Genomic DNA, 20,472 nt, shown 5'->3' on the forward strand with positions numbered 1-20,472 from the left:
CTTGCAGTTTCTTGACAGATTGACAAGGACATGGCAGGAAAATAAAACAAAGCTGGAAAGGAAGTTAGATTATTTATTAAATATCTAATGTGATTGTGCTTGAGGGATAGTGATTCTTCTTGCTGCTCATTCTGGTCTGTCAGCCCCTTGCCTTTCTGGAGGTTACTGCCAGCTGAGGTGTTTGCTTAACTGCTTTTTAAATATCTAGAATGATTTGGCTTAATGAATTGAAACACAGACACAGACACGGACACACACCCACACACTCAAATCCAGGTTCTTGTAATCTCATATTTCTCATACTTTCTTTAGCAGATGTGTTGGTTTAGGGGTTGGTGTGCCTGGGTACAAAAGGATTCCTTCTGACCCTGAAGAATTGCCTTGCCTAGCTGCCAGCACAGCCCCAGATATTCTTGGCACTGTAGTGATGGATGAAGTATCTGAAGAGCAGAAGAGAGAAGCAGAACCTTCCTGGGACAGGATTGCCTCTTACAGAAGGGCACAGGCAGCCCAAGGACAGGCCTGGCATCTCATGGGGGTGCTTTCCACCTGCCAAAGGGCTGATGGTCTTTCCATAGTCCTCCATCTCCTTCCTGTCTCCATTAATGCCTGTTTGGAGCACGCTTTTAATTTGGATCATTTTACTGATATGTTTTAGAACATGATATACTGAGGAGTTGCCTCAGCATAACACTGGGAAGAGTGAAGGAAATAATTCCTGGAGTCCAGAAAGGAGGGGCAAGGAGAGTAAAACTCTTCTAGATTGGCTTTGCAGCAGAAGGAAAAAACTACAGTGTTCCAACTATCTCCTACAGAAAAAGCAGTAGCATTTTGTTTCTACAAGAACTGCCTTAGAGGGGCTTCTCTCTTCAATTGGCTCTTCTGAGTGAGCTGCAGACTTCTGTGGGGCATGGGGATGAGGGACCTGCTGAGTCTGGAAGATGTGACTCACCCAACCCCTCCAAAGGCACAGCCGCCACAACAAACCCAACATTTCTCTGAAGCAAACTACATCTCTAGTGTGTCTTTACTAGCCTGATACAGATGATATTGGTATATGCAAAACTGTCCTAAACATGAAGGAGATTTGGCCTTTTCATGCAGCTTCTTGTATGGCTCAGACGAGCAAAGAGCTTTCTGAAAGGATCTGCAGATATTGTTGTGTTAGAGAGGAGTCCTGAGGCAGTGAGAGCTGTAACAGAGCTCCCTTTCCTGCATGATGGGCTGAAGACAAGACTGAATGTGTAGGAAGAAGCAGCAGTGTTGGTATTACGAGCCTTTTATAGACAATTTCTATCAAGAAAAAAATGCTTCTCCACATCTTAGCTATTGTAAAGTGCAGACTTGGCAGAATTTTTTATCTTGGCTCTAGTATGTCAAATTTATGGGTTTGATTCAGCAACACCTTGAAATTTTATGGCCTGGAGGTTTTGTTGTTATTTCTTTTTGTTTTGTTTTCAAGCAGAGGAGGTCAAATTAAATGAACAAAATGGTGCTTTCTGAGGCTGGAGTATATGAAAGATTCATTCACTCTTATTCATGTTCTCCTTTATAGTTACAAGGCATAAACTAGCTACCATAGCAAACCTTATTAAAAGAGGAAGGGCTCTCAGAACTGGTCTTGCAATCCTGTTACCTGTTACCTGTTTTTGTACAACTTTCAGTTGTAAATGAAATGTAGCACTAAAACCATCCAATATTACCATAAATATGTTTTGGACCAAGTAGATAATGTTATGCCATGTACCAGATCAAAAATACATGTAAAATTTAAAGCCAAAAGCATCTCTCAGGTGATGGAAGATTTAGCGGCTTTGAAAATTTAAATTTGCCTAAATTCCAAACAGTCTTAAGTTTTTCAGACTCCAAAGGCAGCCATTTGAAGCCAAACTGATCAGGTCATCGTTCTAGTCAGATGTGTTAAAACAACCCTTACCAATGGAGGGTGCATGGAAATTCATACCCAGTAGATGAATTTCAGGTCTTGACTTTGACCCTTCATATTTCTAAAGTCCTGAAGTTTTTGAACCATTTAAGAATAACAGTCTGCAGTAAAATCTTTTGGTTTGGCCCTTTCAGAAAGAAAGTGCCATGTAGCTGCCACGTGAGTCCATGGAAGGGTGGCTGTTAAGGCTATTAAATGGTGTCTAATTAGATCACATAGTATTTGAAGGGTGTCTCTGTAGAAGAGAATTTAAGCTCCAACTATCATCCTATTATTGAGGAGCTGTGTCTGGGTACAGATGAGCTATGGGCTCTGTCACTTCTTTGTTGTGTGACACAGAGCTGGTCACTGCACTGTGCTATTTGTCAGTCTCTCTGTCTCCAAAGGAGGGAGGAGGATGCTGATCATGGTAAAGCTATTTATGAAAATAGGAAGATATTAATACTTATTTATGCAGTGTCCTAGTTATGCAATCTGCTTCAGGTCAAATTTGGACGTCTTGGAACAAAATCTTCAATCTGTCAAGGGGAAATGTATCTGCAAAAGCTGCTGCAGAAGAGCTGCCAGACCAGAACAACAGCCTGAGCAGAAAGCCTCATACATATACTGCATACAGGTTTCTGTTAGCTGTACAGTCCTGGTAGGATGATACCTTTCTGCCTGAAAATAACTTGATTTTCATCTCTCAATTTTTTGGCACTTGTGTGGCAGTCACTTTGGAAGGGGCATCTGTCATTTCCTCCAGCAGTCTACAAGCCAGAGCTTGTTTTCACAGTCATCTGCTAGATGCTCTCAGCATGAGCAGTGTGTCACCTTCTGTCAAAGAGGAGGCAGGGAGGGAAGGAAAGAGAGACAAAGAAGGAATAATCAATTAACAAGGCAAAAGGCTAAAGGCAGAGAAAAATTAAGCAAGAAAGGATTAGAGAACAAGGGGTTCCATAAAAAAGAAGCAGGTGAAGAAAGAGTAAGATAATTGGAGGGAAGATAGTGATTGCTGTTATGCACTTAAAAAGGCAAAGTGTGCCTGTTCACAAGGCCTTGTGCTTTTTGTCCTTGTGGAATAGTGGCAGTTGGAGTTAGGCAATGAAGTCTATCCCAAAGGAAGTTCCCCCCAAAAGTGCTGACCTGCTTCTAGTTGAATCCCTGTAAACATCACACAGCTAATGAAACAGCAGTGCCACTGCAGTTGCCAGGCTAGCAGCAGCTCCCTGTGCTCAGGAAGTCCCACCATCCCTGATCTGTTACTCAGAGGTGTACAGGGTGGGAAATGTGGCCCAGACTGGTCTGGAGCAGGGGTAGGGATCAGTGCCAAGGCAACTGAGTGCCCTTTAAGGAGATAGATGAGCAGGTTTCTCTGAACAAGTATGGGCCATTCTTCAAGCTCATCAAATAGACTTATGTTTTAGCTCAGCTCCCAACAACATGATTTAGCTGGCTTCTGATTTATACCCCGTGTAAATATTGTGTGAGTTGCTGGCTGTCAAAACTCTGGCTAGAGGTAGGGTTAAATCCATCAGATTACTGCTTCAGGAAAGAGCAGGCAGCTGAATGTAATTTCTCTCTTGAGCTTTTAAAAAGTGCCTCATGTCCATTTAGTCATAGCCATTCTAAGAAATATAACCCACACTGCTGAAAGTGCCTTCATCTTTGTAAAGAGTAATAATCTTTTTTACAGTGGACTGTTTTGAGACATTTTGCAAAAGGCAACCTAAACTGAACATATTTGCAGTTAGTTGTCATTCCTTAAAAAACACAGAAATTTGTGTTACAAAGGATTGTGGGTTTCATGTGCTCTTCCACATACAGATCTTTGCTGTACTATGGTATTATAAAAGCTACTAATTGCATGTAAAGCAATGTAGTAGAGGAAGGTGGGTGTCAGGAAGTGAGGAAAGATCCTGACTGGCCAGCCAGACAGCCAACAAGTATATTTGGTTTTGTTTGCCAGGGATCATAGCATCTTTAAGCCCCTGGATATGCCTGTGAGCACACATGGCACAGCAGCCACCCACTGGACATGCAGGGGGAAGCAGTGGATGTGAGACAAGGACAGCATGTTGAAGTGAGACAGTAACGCAGAGGAGGTTATAATAATAATCGTGGGGATGCATAAATTATGAAGTCAGATTTTTTTTTTTTCTCCCTTACATATGGGTCTGATCCTCTGGAGGGGCAGTGCTGGCATATTCGTCTGCCAGACCATCTTTTCCCTCTTCCTCACGACATGCCATACTACTGTATTCCCCCTTCTAGACACCAGGTGGGGTTCCACCACGAAGAAGCATTTAACCCGAAGAGAGGTGGCTCAGAGCCACTGGCAGCACGGGGAGGGCACCATCCCATGGCTGTGGGAAGAGGACACTCACTGCCTGGGAGCTCCTGGCTGTTGCTGCAAGGACACTGTTGATGGAAAAGACCTGAGGAGGGTGAGAGGGAGCTCAAAATGCCTCTTTACAGATCTGGTTGGGCTGATTAGTTAATGTCTGGCGAATGAGACTGTAATGAGATGTTGGACTTGCATGGATAGGAAGCTTTTCTCTTGGAGGATCTTGAAGAGCCTTGTAGCTGGCAGCCTGCTAGTCCTGGCAGCTGTCTGGGTCCCAGCAGGGCTCCTTCTGCCACTAGCAGGAAATTTCAAGGGTACTGTGCAGCCTCCTGCTATTTTATGCTGAGAAGTAGACCTTGCAGGCACCACAGTAGAAGTTACAGCTCTGAAAATTAAAGGACAGAATATTAATGTCTCCTTCCTAAGTTTAAGCAGGGACTCTACCAGGTGACTGCAATATGGATAAGCATTCCCAAGGACTGTTCCAGCTGGGTACCTCAAACAGTCTGTGGAGGCAGGAGGAGCTGAGGGTGGTTCAAGGTCCTGCTTGACTTGCTGGAGCAGTCACCTGCAGCTCAGGATAGACCCAGCTGAAGCCATATGTGTTAAGCCCAGAAAGACATGTCCTTGGGAGGAAGGTGCTGGAAAAAGAAGTGTCAGGCAGGAAAATCACAGACAGCTGATCCATTGGGCTCCCTGAGGCAAGAGGGGCCCTTCAGAAAGTCATGCACTTCTGACATTTCCTTCAGATTTTATATTTAATCCCGTAATATCAGGTCTTTGTCATAAAACTTTATGTGACAGCCTGTGCTTAAGAAAATCTTTTATCTTCATCATCTCTAAAGATAGCCTCCACCTTTTAGAAGAAGCACAAAGCACAGAAATCCTAAAACTACTACTGCAAAAAAAGCAAAATAAAACCAGATCTCATGATGTACCTGATTTCTTATGACAGTGTTGTGGCTGTCAACCTATTCCTTATGTGAGCTTTGCCTTCAGCTGAAAAGTTTCAAAATTGCCTTCTCCCCTGTTACCATTGAGGAAAAAAAAATCTTTTCAAATCTTCTTTGCAGTCATGAATTGTGAGCTGAGCATGTTTGAATTAAGGGAAGTATTTCTCATAATGAATCACCATGAAACATCCATTCTTCTTCATCGTGTCACTTGATGAATGTGTTTCACACAGATTTTTACACAGAATAGCAGGAGACATAATGTGCATGCCTTGGGCAGCACCTTCCATGGATGAGCTGGGCTGCTCCTGCTCTAAGATCTGTAACAGTGGACTCCAGTGTGCTTAGATGCTCCCACTGAGCTCTCTTTTTGGGAAACCCATGAGGGAAGCCAGTAGTTCAAGCATGGAGTGAATCCTAGCCAGCTAATGAGGTATCCTGCATTTTCAGGGCAGGCAATAGTTTATAACTGTTGTCCAGATCCCTTGCAGAATGGGAGCCCAGGGCTGTGACTGTCCTCTGCTGACTTGTAGGTAATGGTGATCTAATGTCCTGTGGTGCATGGTCTCTGGTTCTTCTTCCCACAAAACATGCATTTCTTGTGCCCCATATCATGGTATGTCCTGAGTATCTCCAAAAGCCAGGCTTTTCCTTGATACAAGGGAAAAAATCACCAACCAACATCTATACATTAAAAAATTCATTTTATATGTCATTTTATTATTTATTACTTAAGTGCTTCCCACTCTGATTTTCACATTTCATATATTTCCTGCACTGTAAAGCTTGGGAATCATTCTTTGGTTTTGGTGTCTGGAAGTAGAATTAGTCACCTGCCAAAGTGACACGAGTCTATCAAATAGGTGCTAGCATCAAGTGATTTACTGGGCAAAGGAATCCTGAAGCTATACATAAAAACATCAAATGGCTGATCTGGTAAAGTAGACCCTGACTTAATGGGGAAGCATTATAAAACTCTTTAGAGCCTTGAGAATGGCTAGGCATGAATTATGCTGATATATGTCCACATTACTTTTTTATTAAGATAGATAAGGATAAAACAGGAAAATCAATCATATTCAAGCAATCTAGAACTACCAAATACATCTTCAACTGCATTAGGCAAGAATTTTTATTCATTTCTGTAGACAAATACTTTGTCTTGGTCATAAACAAAATAAAATGTGTGTTTTTATCACTGGTCTGTTTAAGCTTTGCTGCAGACATAATGGAACAAAATGACACAATAGCCTAAGGCTGAACTTTTTGTCTGAGGAGCCAATACTTTCTCTTTTTTGTGACTGAATTAATATTTATCTTAGGAGGGAAACATTCTTTTACCTCAAAATAAAATATTTCTCAGTGTTTTGGCTTTGATTTTAGTGCTGAACATATTTTTATGAAGAATGCAGCTCAAGAACTGTTCTAAAAAGAAAACTAAAGTCTAACCTTTGAAAGCTTAGTAATGTGAAATGCAAAAATCTAAATCTGCAGTATGCTTCTGTGTAGCAAAGGTGTTTTCTACCAGAAAATTTTAACAAAAGCAGTGGCCCCTGAATCTGGCCGCTTGAAAAATGCATCGTGCAACACTACTCTAGTTACAGAATTTAATCTATTTCTAGAGGGACCTGTGCTATATCATTCCACAGTTCAGTAGGATTCTGCTTCTTATTCAAGAACACTCACTGAACCAAAGAAATCTAGGTTTGAATCAAACTAATTAAACTTGTGAGGATTTACAAACATTGGTCAAAATCTTGCCAGCAAAATATTCAATGGGATACACTGTAGAAGCTCAAACCTCTCCCTCCAAATTGAACAACTTTCCTTGGATCTCCAGCTAGGAGTATGAGGCTTAGGGGATATCTTTGATTTAAATAGGGATTTTCAGAGCACAAAATGGAAACAAAATGCTTAGGGACCAAAATGTTTTGCAAACTTTTCCTAGTATGCTGTGCTGAATGTCTAAAAGTATTGACAGCTCCACAGATGATCAGTTTACAGATCGAAAGCTGAAATGCCTTAACCTGGCCTGTATATGCCCTCCTGACTTGGTGTCATGGTAAAGCAAAACATATTAAACCATGCTAAATGTATAGGATTTATTCCTTAGTTGCAATGAGTCAGAAGCATGCAGATGGTTAGTTAAAATCTTTCTGGTGGTGAGTCAGCTTCTCAGACCACAGTAACTCAGTTGCTTGCAGTTAACTTTAATGCCTGTTGTGGTCTGACTGTACCCTTGGTAAATGATAAAACCCCAATTTTCCATTCCCTGAGCAATAATATTGCACCTGGCACCACACACACAACACCTGGGTGTAACACAGCCCAAGAATGTTCCTCAGAGCCTACATGTCATACAGCCATTCCCACTCCCATGTCCTTTCATGAATCTTGAGTGAGGTGGGAGGATCTCAGTCTGGCAAATTGGTGTATTTTTATATCGGCGCTGCGTCAGCCTGCAAAGCTGTGAACACGATTAAGGATTAGTGACCCTCTGAGCACAGAGCGTGCTTGCGTGTGTGGAGCTGGGTCCTCTCTCAGAGCCTGCATGGTGCTCACCAGCAGATGCCTTGTGCTGCTGAATGTCATGCAGACTCCGAGAGGAGAGCCAGTTCCATGAAGGCAAGCATGGCCAGCCCATCTGTTACAGGATTCAGGCTCTTTGGGTTAAATCTGCTTCCTTCATGTAACTCGTGCTTCTGCTGGGTACAACCCTTATTAATGGATCCCTAACTTAATAAAACTCAGACTGGCTCTGTTAGGAAAATATATGTACTGAGCTGCAATTTTTTAAAACCACATTATTGCTAATACTGGTGTGGAACTTTTTCTGCGTGCTCCACCTCTCACACGGTGTGCTGAGGGGTGAGAGATGCTCAGAGCATGATGGACAGCAAGTTCCAGAAGGTGAGCCCACTCCTGCTCAAGATGAAGCCCACAAGTTGTGATGTAGGGCCTCTGGAAGCCTTCCACCGTAACAGAGAGGCATCTGGAACTGGGTTGGGTTAGGCTAGGATGTTAGATGACTGTATTGAGAGAAGTGAATTGAACACAAGATACTTCTGCTGCCTTCAGAAGAATGTGATGGCATTCTGACTCTTTCAGTGGTAGGCTCTGTGGGAGATATGAGTGATGTCAGAAGCCTTAGCACTTACTGAAGCCCTGGTATTCAGTGGTGTGTGCCATCAGACACTCTGCTTTCCAGTGAGGGGAGCTCCGTAGCTCTGGGATTGAGCAGTAAATATCCAGCCCAGGTTTGTCCAGGGAGAAATGCTGCTGGTCAGGGAGAGGGTCATAGGCAAAGGGTCTGGGTCAGAGAGTACAGGTTTTTTCTAGACAGCAGGAAAAGGGGTTTCAGAGGAAATTATGGATCCAAGCTGGCAGGAAAACTTTAACAAATACAGGTCAATATGTGTGTTTGCATGTTTTACTTCAGCATTTGCCTCGACTTGAGGTAGAGACCGTGCAATACAGAACTCAACCTTCCATCAAACCCAGTATTTTTGAGTAAAGCCACTGCAATTGCAGGCTGTTTTGTCTGTGTTAGATGACAGTCACCATGGAGGGGTGAAGGATGTCACTGCCAGGATGCTACTGAAGATCCCAGTCCATTCTAAGGACCAGTATTACATTCATAATTAAATATAGTTGTGATGAACCACAAGACTCTAGCGTAAATATTTACAGGTAATTTGGCATTCCCCTTAGCAAATTCTTCATACACTGGATTTGCACCTGTTCTATCTTTAGTTATACCTACACTTGAACAGCTAATGAGCTGTACATTTTGGGTTTAAAAGATGATGCCATTCTGACAACATTTATTGTCAGCTTCTTCCTCTATCAGGAATCACAGAATGGGTCAGGTTGGCAGGTACCACAGTGGGTCATCACAGGGTCCAACCTCCCTGCTCAAGCAGGGAGATTACAGAGCACATGGCACAGGATTGTGTCCAGATACTTCTTGAACCTTCCACCAAGGGTAGCTCCACAACCTCTCTGAGAAATCTGTTCTACTGCATGGTCACCCACGGAGTAAAGAAGTTCCTCCTTATATTTAGGCTGAAATTTCTGGGCTTCAGTTTCTGCTCAAGGAGAAGGAAGAAGCAAGATCTGGGAATGATTCTTTCTTTCTGGAGATTGTCTGTGAATAGAGGAGAAATACGCAGAAGAAACTTTATTTTGGAATATATTTTCAAATGATGCTGAGGGATGTCTTCTCTTAGAAAACAGAGATCTTTAGACAACTTTATAAAACAGGTTGTTTCAAAACTGATAGGAAGAATACTAAACAACAAATTGTATCTCATGTAATTGTATCTTTCTTCCATCTACCGCTTTTCTTTCCTCACCAAACCATGTATCTAACTGTGTTTCTATTGCACTTTTCAATGCTTCTTTACATATAGGTCATCTCTGTTAGCTATTAATTGTGCTCATCATCAATTACTCTCCCAGGCAATAGTTGTAACAAGTAATATAGTAGTCCTACATCTGCTCTAGGGCTTCCTGCACAAAGGTTATCCCATCTGGTTCCTACTGAAATCATTATTGTAGTCTTTTATTGGAATTTGATCAAACTTTTAATTTTATATCCTTTTGTGAACACTGAGGCTATTCTGTATCAGACAAAAGGAGTGCAGGAACCTCACAAATTTGTGTTGTTATTGATGAATAATACTGAAAGATTGCTTGTTAATTGCCATTAGTTTTTTGGGTAGTTTCAGCCAGCCAATGGCACATTATTAATCCTACTTTAAATCTGAGGATGATTCTCTTCTTAGTCTCTTCTTTCATATTTTTCATTCTACTGTAAGGTCTATATGCCATATTTTAAATGAACTCTTTTTTATTCTGTCTGAAGTATTGAAAAAAATTACCATCTTAGTAATTACTTCAGAATAGCAAATTACCAGTCACAGCATTTTATCTTCTGAAAATAAAAATGCAACATCTATAACTTTTGTTAGGACGTTGTGGTTTATTCATTCTGTTGTTTTTCATTCTATCTTTTGAGGGAGAGGGAAGGTAAGTTTGTTTGTTTGGAATAAAAAACAGACAAGAAGATGAGCAACTCTCGACAGAATGATCTCAGCAGATAAATAACTGGGTTTGTGTGTACAGAGATACGAACAAAAAGTACTCAAGCGATGTCTGCAAATAATTTGAATTTGATTCAGAGAGGAGTCCTGCAGGTTGCTTGCAAGTGCTTTATTTTGAACATTAATTATTTTACCAAGTTTGTCAACGTCATGAGTAATGCTGTGTGATTAGCAGCAGAGTTACCTGTGAGCAGAGTGCTGCTCCCACTACTGGCTGATGGCAATTGGCAAGCCCCATGGAAGAGGCGAGGCTCCAAGAGGTCTCTGAATGAGCAGCCAGCAACTTCCAGAGTCAGAGAGGACCTGTGCCTGTTGAGCCCAGTATGTGGCAGAGGCAAGGACAGAGGGCTGGAGACAGTATGAAAATGTCAGGTGCTGGGGCTTCATGAGTGGCAGGGTTTTAGCCAACAAGTCATTGCTTAACAACAATATTTTGTTGCTAATCTCACATCTATAGCTCCATGATGCTAAGCAGACACTGTCTTAACCACAATATCTCTTATGTATCTTTTTCCTTCTGAAGTACTTCTTGAAATTTATTCTTCTGTTCAGTAGATCACTTTATTGCAGGAATGGAAGATATAGTTTCATCTATTTAATCTTTTTCAATTTTGAGTTCAGACATGCAAGGGGAGAATAGAGAGCCCAAGACTTTTCAAAGTCATGCTGCTTGCCACTGTTTGAGGTAGGAGAACTCAAGTTCCATACTGCCTCCTGGGATTTCAGGTGAGATCCTTGAAGTGGCCTGAAATTATCTATGAAGTCCGTAGCAAAACAATAAGAATTTGTCAAAAGAAAATGAAGGGGGGTTGTGGGGTTTTCTGGCTGTTATTAAAAGAAAAGGAGAGGAGGCTGGTGCTATAACAATAAAAACATTTCCTTAAAGGAAGCAAATATTCCTGTTGATAGCAGAGATAGTGTCTCTAATTATAAATTATAATTAAATACATACATTATATATAATATATAATTAAAATATATATGTAGTGGTTTAATTTGTTGACCCATTTTTTTCTGCCTTTTTTGACAGTTCTATGTAAAGAAAGGGGTAGAGACTGCTGATAAGCAAGGTAGAAGAACTGCCATATTAATTCTGTTTACTCTGTGCAGAATGTGTGAGCCAATGCTTTGAAAAGGCGGGTTTAGATTTGGAGAGATAAATCAGTTTTCTTTTCATTTCATATCAAAAAGAGGTTACCTGTGCTTTGGATTTATTATATTAAATTTACTCATAGTCTCAACTTCAGGTGGAGAGAGGTAACTACCATAATGCTCTTCTACTTTTCCTGGTTATTCACAAGTTAAACTCATGGTTTTAAACACTGTTTTTAAAGCCCTTTTCTATATGCTTGTGTTGGGTTTGTGTGGCAAGGTTTTGGTATCAGGAGCAGGAATGACTGTGGTGAGAAGTTGACAGAGGTCTCCCCCATGTCCCACAGAGCCAACTCCAACTGGCTCCAAGATGAATCCACTGCTGGCCAAGGCTGAGCCCAGCAGCGACAGTGGCAGCACCTCTGGGATAGGAGATTTAGTGCTGTGACATGGCAGCCATGAAAGAGGAGTGAGAACATGTGAGAGGAGCAGCTGTGCTGGCACTGTGGGCAGGGCAGAAGGAGGGGCAGGAGGTACCCCAGGCACTGGAGCAGAGATTTCCCTGCAGCCTGTGGTGCAGCCCATGGTGAGGCAGGATGTGACCCTCCAGCCCATGGAGGTCCATGGAGGAACAGAGATCCACCTGCAGCCTGTGGAGGACCCCACACTGGAGCAGGTGGAGGCCTGAAGGGGGCTGTGACCCTGTGGGAAACCTGTGCTGGAGCAGGGTCCTGGCAGGAGCTGTGGCCCCAGGGAGAGAGGATCCCATACTGAGCAGATTTCCTGGCAGGACTGGTGACCCACTCTGGAGCAGTGTGCTCCTGAAGGACTGCACCCTGAGGGAGGGACCGTGCTGGAGCACAAGAGCTGAAACCCTGGGAAGGACCTACATTAGGAAAGCTTGTAGAGACTATCTCCTGTTGGAGGGACCCCCACACTGGAGCAGGAGAAGAGTGTGAGGAGTCCTCCCCCTGAGGAGGAGGGAACAGGAGAGACAGTGTGATAGACTGGCCACAAAACCCACCCTCATCCCCCTGCACTTCTGGATGGGAGGGGAGGAGGTAGATAAAATCAGAAGTGAAGTGGAGCCCAGGAAGATGGAGAGGTGAGGGGAGCTATTTTATGATTTGGTTTTATTTCTCATCAGCCTACTCTGACTTTTGTTTGGGAATAAATCAAATTAGTTTGCCCAGGTTCAATCTGTTTTGCCCAAGCTGCTGGTGGAAAATGCTAAGTCATTATGATTGGAGAAATGCTAATAGTTTCTATCCCGACTTCCTTCTTCCAGTCAATACTTTACCCACAGCTTGTTTAATTTTTCTGGTTTTGAGTATGACATAACCATGCTCAAATCTCTTTAGCACATTAGGGAGGTCTCTGGGCTGGATCTTTGGGAATTAAATCACCCTCTTATTCTGTTTACACTAAAATTTCATTTATAAGGTATATTTATAAAATCTGCTGGCATAAGCTTTTTTCCCTTTTGACCTTGTGCATCAGACTCATATTTTGTAATATAGATGCACATAGAGTGCAGGAAACTGTAGGGAGCAATTTAGAGCTCTAGTCCTCTGGTAAAGGCTGATCTATTGAGTGAGTATCCTTGCTGTATGCCCTAACCTCACAAAGGAACAGACTGTGGAACATGATCAGATTACCAGGGGTTTGGAATAGCCTTATCATGTGCTATTAACTATCCCACACCTCTGCTGCTATTGCAGATATGCAGAAAAATAAATGTTGCTGCCTCTGAATCACAGAATCCTAGGATCCTAGAATCATTGAATCAGAGGATATTCTGAGTTGGAGGAGACCCACAAGGATCATCAAACTCTAACTCCTGGCCCTGCACAGGACCATTCCCAAGAATCACACCATGTGCTCAAGAGTGTTGTCCAAATTCTTCTTGAACTCTGTCAGGCTTGGCTTGGTGTAGTGACCATTTCCCTGAGGAGCCTGTTCCAGTGCCCAACCACACTCTGAGAGAAGAACCCTTCTCTAATATTCAGCCTAAACATCCTCTGACACAGTTTCAGGCCATTCCCTCAGGTCCTTGCACTGGGCACAACAGAGAAGAAATTAATGTCTGCCCCTCCTCTTCCCTCCAGAAGGAAGTTGTAGATTGCTAAGAGGCTTCCTCCAGACAGAACAAACCAAGTTACCTCAGGTATTCTGTGGATAGGTTTTCTTCTAGATCCTTCACAAATTTTGTAGACCTCCTCTGGATGCTTTCTAATATCTTGTTTTTATTGTGGTGGCCAAAAGTTGTGAGAGAAAACACTTGCCAAGAAAAGAGATAAAGGATCACCATTAAAACAAAATACAAGCTGAAGAACACACAGTTGTTTCTGCTGTGAGTCCTGAAACTTGATTTACAAGCCTTAGTGGTCCAAAGGCATTCAGATTTCTCAATGAGCATCTAGAAAGGTATTGTATTATGAAACTGAAATTGATAAAGTTCCAGAAGCAAGTAAAAAAGAAACATTGAATAGAAATTTAAATTCTCTCTTTTCTTCATACTTCTACTCTTTTTAAATGCACACATGCAACTTAGGAGTTACATGATCTTTCTTTTAACTTTGAAATAAAACTGTTACCAAATTATTCATGTTAGGCTTTTCCATATGCAGTTCAAGCAACAAATTAAAACCACCTATGTCCACAAAAGGAAAAAAAAAGAGGAAGAAAAAAAATGGAGGGAAAAAAAAGCAAGATTTATCACTGTTAGGCTTTGGGAAGTGTTGCTAAGTAATACATGTTGTAGATTGAATCTATGTCAATATTTTCTTTGCAGTTCTTCAAATTGTATGTAATGCTGGTCAAAGGAGCCACCAGTTCCATATCACCCTGCATGGAGGCAGATTGCATACTGAGCATGGAATCACAGAACCATCTAATTTGGAAAAGACCCTTAAGATCCTCAAGTCCAGCTGTTAACACAACATTGCCAAGTCTCACTAGACCATGTCTCTAAGTGCCACATCTTCACATTTTTTAAATACCTCCAGAAATGAGGCCTCAACCACTTTCCTGGGAAGCCTCTTCCAAATCTTGAGAGTATTTTCCATGAAGAAAATCCTAATAGTCAATCTAAGCATTTCTGGAATGCATCATCAGAACACAAGGATCCAAACTGAAATGCTAATGGTTACTCAGTACACCAGATAGCAGCTGGGAAAGCTAAATTACAGGATGAGATATTAGAAAGGTTAATCTTAACTGACAAAAGCCTTGGTTGGTTCTATAATTCAAAATTCATCCTTCAAGAAATTATTCTGTAAACCAAATATTTTCCTGAGCCTAAACTTGCAGACCCTTAGAATGTACAGGACTCTCCTGAGATAATCTGTCAAGGTTATTTGTCTCTCCAGACAGATAGCCAACCTATTTTCTTTGTGTTCACACTCCAAAGGCAATTTAATAGAAATTTGAGAAGCATGAAGTAAAAGAGTAGGTATATAAAGCCTAGGCCTTTCTGCCAAGTAAGAGGGTGCAAATTTCTAATTGTTATTTGATGAAGAGTTTCTATTGCCCCTTTCTCACAGCCTATATGTAGGTTCAAAAATCAAGAGTTTTGAATGCTTTTTTATTACTGCTCCTGCTTCATCTGCCCCTCATACGTGACTTGTATCTCAGTAGAAGGAGCCCAGGTTTGAAAGGGTTGAAAATTTCATCGTGATTATTTAATAAAATAACATGAAACCTACGGGTAGAGGAGGGTATTTTGCTGATGCCTCACTATTCTGTGCAGGCTATACAAAAGCACTCATGAAAACCATCCTCTGTCATTAGCCAGAGGAAGTGCTTCTTAGAAAAAAATTAAGTTATTAAAAGACTATAAAACAAAAGAGGTGGGAGCCTACAATTTCCACTCACACCCAAGTCTTGTTATCTCTGCTGAGGACCTCAGGAGTCATTACTTCTCTACTTTCAGGGTCCAAATCTGCACGTAAATGCAGTCTCAAACTGAATAAGGAGGGAGGAGGAAAGCTCTTTTGATTTAAGAAAATCATGGAAGCATTGAATCAGCAAGCTGCCACTAGTAACTAAAATATCCATTTCAGTGAGATCACAGCTCTTTGCTCACCTGTCTTCCTCTCTAACTCATTGCTATCTATAGGGACTAACTCAAAGACCTTCCTGTCATTTGTTTTATTGGGGTTAACTAGGATCAGATCATGAGTAAAGACTCCCTTTTAAAACTTGCTTCTTTCATTACAGTGCTCTGAAATAATTTTTCTAGCCTCTGTTCACAAACTGAAACCTTCCCATCCCTTTGCTGCCTAACACTGAAGAAATTCAAATAAATCTCCCTGGTGTCTCTGTGCTCACAAAGATGCAGTCACTCACCACCAGTGAGTCCCTACCATTTATACTCATCCCAGAGGTTACTGGCAATCCAGGTGCCAACCATAAATAAACCCCTTCCCTATGGCTGTTTTGGCTTCTTTCTTTTTCTGCCCTGACCTTTGCAGCATGTAGCTGGTGAGTGTGATCCTTCTGTGCTCTCTCAGTGTACACTGCGAGTGTACAGGAGGACTGGCTTGTATCACAGCTGACTGGCACTCTGGCTACTGCCTCTGGGTAGGTCACCTCTAGGGTGCTGAGCTCCTTAGGACTGAGGGATCCAGTACCAGGCTCAACAGACCCTTAGTCCTCTCTTTGCTTGGGAAAAAAAAATAATTCTGAACTGCAGGGCAAAGGTAGCTGCCCTTTAGGATGGGCTGCCTTGTCCTTCCTTCAGATGCAGTTTGCCCCTGCAGTGATTGCAGTGGTGTCACACAAAGCTGATGTCCTGGGAGCTTGCTGCTCCCATGGGATGCTGCTCTCATTTTGTGTGTTACCAGCATTGGCTAGGAGGCTCCTAGCTTTACCCAGGCCAAGTGACCTCAGTGCTGTGGGTGCTGGCCAAAGGTGACAATCACAAATTCATCCAATTCTTAGTTGCAGAAGTAGTGGGCGGATCCTGTGACCTCTCCATAGCGTGAGCCCCCAAAAGTCAAGATCTGAATGCTTGCCCTGCAGTGGAAGGGAAAGAGGCTGCAACAGGAACATTCATGGTGCTCAAGGTTCTGGAGTGCAAGCCATCCTAAGCCCGGCTTGTCTGCAGTGAACTCTCAGCCTGAGCTATGTTAAATAATTCTGCTGCTCTTGAGTCACCTAGTAAGGGTTTCTCTCCAAGTTAGGACTCAGATCTACAGGATTTCTCACCCAAGCCCATGAAACACCCGAGTGGGGGCTTGCTGGTCCAGCGCCTTCCTGCAGTGCATCAATAGATGGCAGCAGGCAGTTCCTCCAGGAGCAGTCTTTAAAGCAGCAGCAGCAGCGTTCAATGATGGTGTTCTCTCGCAATGGTTTGAGATTTAAATCTGCCTGCTGACACTTTTTAGGATGCTGTCCCCCTGAAAAGTAAAATGTGTTGGTTCTCAGGTAGGGTGTGTGTTACGGTAGCATGAAAGTAGCAAATAAGTATTGGCCTCCAACTCTACAGTATTGTAAGAAGATTAAATATGTGGAACCCAAGAGATTTTGTGTTACATTCAGCAGCTTTCCTGGCAGTCTTGAGTGTTCACAAATCCCACTTCTTTCAGTCCTTCTTGAGTCAGATAACTTTGCAAAACTCTGGCAAGGGGATATACTATTCTAAGAAGAGAAAATCAAAGGTAGATTCCATGTATTTAAGAAGATAGAGGAAAAGAAACATACCTTAAAGAAGGGTATTGTGCTTCATGGGCTTACATGCTCCCTTTCATTCTGAATATTTCAATTGTGAGTTTTACACAGAGGTTGGTTTTTAGACTGTGTCAGTCTGTCTCAGGCAATAAGCAAGAGCTGCAAGTTGTACTAAAAATGAAGCTCAAATTCCACGTGGAAGACTATAGATCTAGATCAAGTGTTTGGCCAAATCAATCCCCTATTCACTAAAAAAAAAAAATAAACATGGGAGAACTTTTGGTATGTCCAACACTCATAATGACATAGCACAGAGCTGGTACTGCTCACTGACTGGGAGCTGCAGTAGCTGGAATTGAACTATGGGCCCAAGCCAGAGCTGGCAAAAAGCTCTTTTGCTTGAGGGAGCCCTTCTGCTGCAAGGCATTCTGCCTATAGTTTGAAGGTATAGCTTTCTTTAGCTCTGCTTAATGAATAGTTGTACTACATTTCAGAATGGTTGTACTGAAGATTACCTGTAGTGACCAGAGTGATGGAAGAGAGTTTTGATGTTCCATCTAGTGGAATGGAACCCCACTGTGTTTTTACACAATGCACCCCTCTTGTGTTTTTAGCCTCATGTGGGACTAAAAGGCTATGTGAGCAATCAAGCTGATGGTTAATGACCAAGCTTTTGCCTTGCAAACAGTATTAGCAGACCCTTTGTCAAGAGGATGTGATGTCTCTATGAACTGGCTCCAGTGTCTCAGGCACCAATTCATCATGGTCATTTACTGTGAAAACAGCAAATCTCAGTCTGCAGTGTAATAAAATGTTTTGCTTCCCAGATTTGTGTAATCTAGAGAGAGGTCAAAAAGGAAATTTAAAGTCAAGTGTTCATGTGAAATGATGTAAACATAAAATTCAATTAAAGTCAAGGTGAGCTGTATGACAAATTTCTGATCTCAACCTTCAAAAAAGACCTTAAGACGATGTTTTTAATACAAGCACATACATTTCTGAGTCAGGAAACACTTCAGCTGAAGGAATATATTTGAATCCTCTGGGAACCTCCTGCATGGGGGATTCTATTCCTTTTGGGGATATGTAGGTTCTTGGCCCTCTCTTACATCTCTTCACAGCATAAGATGTTTTTATTTTGACATGTTGGCAATATTACATGGTCTGGGGGAAGGACTACAGTTCCTTGTTAATGTTTCAAGGCTTCTGTGGGCCTAGATGAATTTCAGACTTGGTCTCACTTTGAATATTTGTCCATGCAACTGTAAAATTTAGAGAGAGGAAAAGAGAGTGAACAGAGACAAAAGGTATTAGACTGATTTACAAAGACCTAAATACCTGTGTGTTTATTTAAGAACTCCAGGAGGCATTAAGGATATACTTCAACCTTTCTAATATCCTCTTAAAAACTATAATCTGAACAGCCACATTTTTTATTTGATATTGCTCTTTTATTATTTTCTAGATTGAAAACATCAGGATGAAATCCAGTGTATTTAAAGCTATTGAACATGAGCAGGCTGCATTGCCATCTCTTTCCTGTAGGATGTTTTCAGAAGCACAATAATATAGGCAGAATTGCTCTGTATGCCTATAGTCCAAGTCTTGATATGTGAATACAGTTAGTGTAAGCATTAACATATTATTCTAAATTCTTTCCATTTGAAACAAGACCTAAATAGCAGAACAAACCCAGCTGCAGATACCAGCCATCAATATCTTTTCATTTTACTTTTCACAAACATGGCAGAGCTGCTGTGTTTGTAGTTTTCTGCACAGCTGAAAAACTCAGCACTGAATTACTCACCAGCCTTTGGAAATCTTTCACATGTGCTGGCTTCTTCGAGCTGTAGAGCACCAGCATTCACCCTCCAGGGGACTAAATCACTTCCTTCCTCTGTCCTGATGTATATCAGGATGCATGTGCCTTCTTCTTGGTGCCTGGGTGATAAGCTATCAGCTTTATATCCTCTGCTGATTGTTCTGGAATGTCCTCACAAGAAAGCTGAGGAAACGAAAAAGATGTGTAAACATGGAGTGAGATCTGCCTGTGACAAATAACATCACCAAAATCCCCTTGCACAAACAAGTGCTCTTCACACTTGAAACCTGCTGTTTATTCTGCCTGTGGCAGCAGCAGTCATCCAGCTACTGGGACTGAAAGAAAGTGAGACACTTCACCAGGGCTTTTGGTTAAAGGAAAGTTGCACTGGAAAAGGTCTGAGGCCATTTCTAGTGGTGCAATTTGATGCTGCAGGTGACTTGATTTAATAGCCCATTGTCTCTGACAGTGGTGCTCCCGTGGCTCTTCCTGCACTCACATCACTCTGCTGGTGCTGCTGCTCCCCTGCCTGCCCAGAGACTGCTGAATCAAGAGCTACTGCCAAGCTCAAAGTGTAGGGAAGAAGGGGAAATTGGGATCAAGCCTCTTAGCAGCAAGTAGCTCTCATCTTTGCTTAGCTGTTCTATTAACAGTGTTCTGGGGGGCCTGTAAGAACTCACTGACCCCTGTAAATCCAGCAGTTTCATGGACTGCAAGAGCTCCTGGGCATTGCTGAGTACAGGGAGGACAGAGTTTGCTCTGTGGTTCCAGCCTTACATTGGTGGCATTTCCACCATCATGTGGAGCTCAGGGAACTTGGTCCTCTGTGTGGACAGAGCAACTGAAGCTTGTATGTTCAGCAATGCTGGTTTTGACAAAAGGTTCCCACCAGCCAAGCTGCTTTACACATTGGGCATGAGCAGGAAGCAAGAAGAACACTGGAAATTTCTGTAGCTTGTTCTGATCTTTCCTTGAGTCAGTGCTGGCCACTAAATAATTAGCTGAAGTCTAACTGATGTAAGGTGCATTTATTGTAATGCCAGCTCAAAATACACGTCCCACTCACCAGAGGGAGTCTATCCAGCCTCAACACAGGCCAGCAGCTCTCACTCAGCAGTGAAGGGCAGGGCTTGGCAGGAACACCCCAGGCTTTGAGGCAGTCCTGACAGACATGGTGGGCTCATAAGGCTTTGCAGCTCTCAAGGGATGGTTCTGAAGGACTGGTGGAATGTTGGTTGGAGTGCTGCACAGGGGTCAGCTTCAATTGCCTGGATGATACCTGGTGTTACATCCAATGCTCTACAGCAATCTAGATGCCTGGATTTTTAGTCTTGGGGTTTTTATTTTATTACTCCTTTGTCATTCCTTTCTTGGATGTGCCAAGGTATCTTGAATGCATAAGATAATGTCTCCCTTGGACAGCTGTGACTGTGCTGTGACTGACCTGGCTGCAAAATTTAGCTCCAGGAAGGGGTGCACAGCTAAGAATTGCCATTGTTGCAGTTTTAGAAGTTAGTCAGCTTTGCAGCCCCATTCTTTTTCCTGTTATTTCCTCC

This window comes from Serinus canaria, chromosome 1A, assembly GCF_022539315.1.
Source record: "Serinus canaria isolate serCan28SL12 chromosome 1A, serCan2020, whole genome shotgun sequence".
In the NCBI taxonomy this organism is placed as follows: domain Eukaryota; kingdom Metazoa; phylum Chordata; class Aves; order Passeriformes; family Fringillidae; genus Serinus; species Serinus canaria.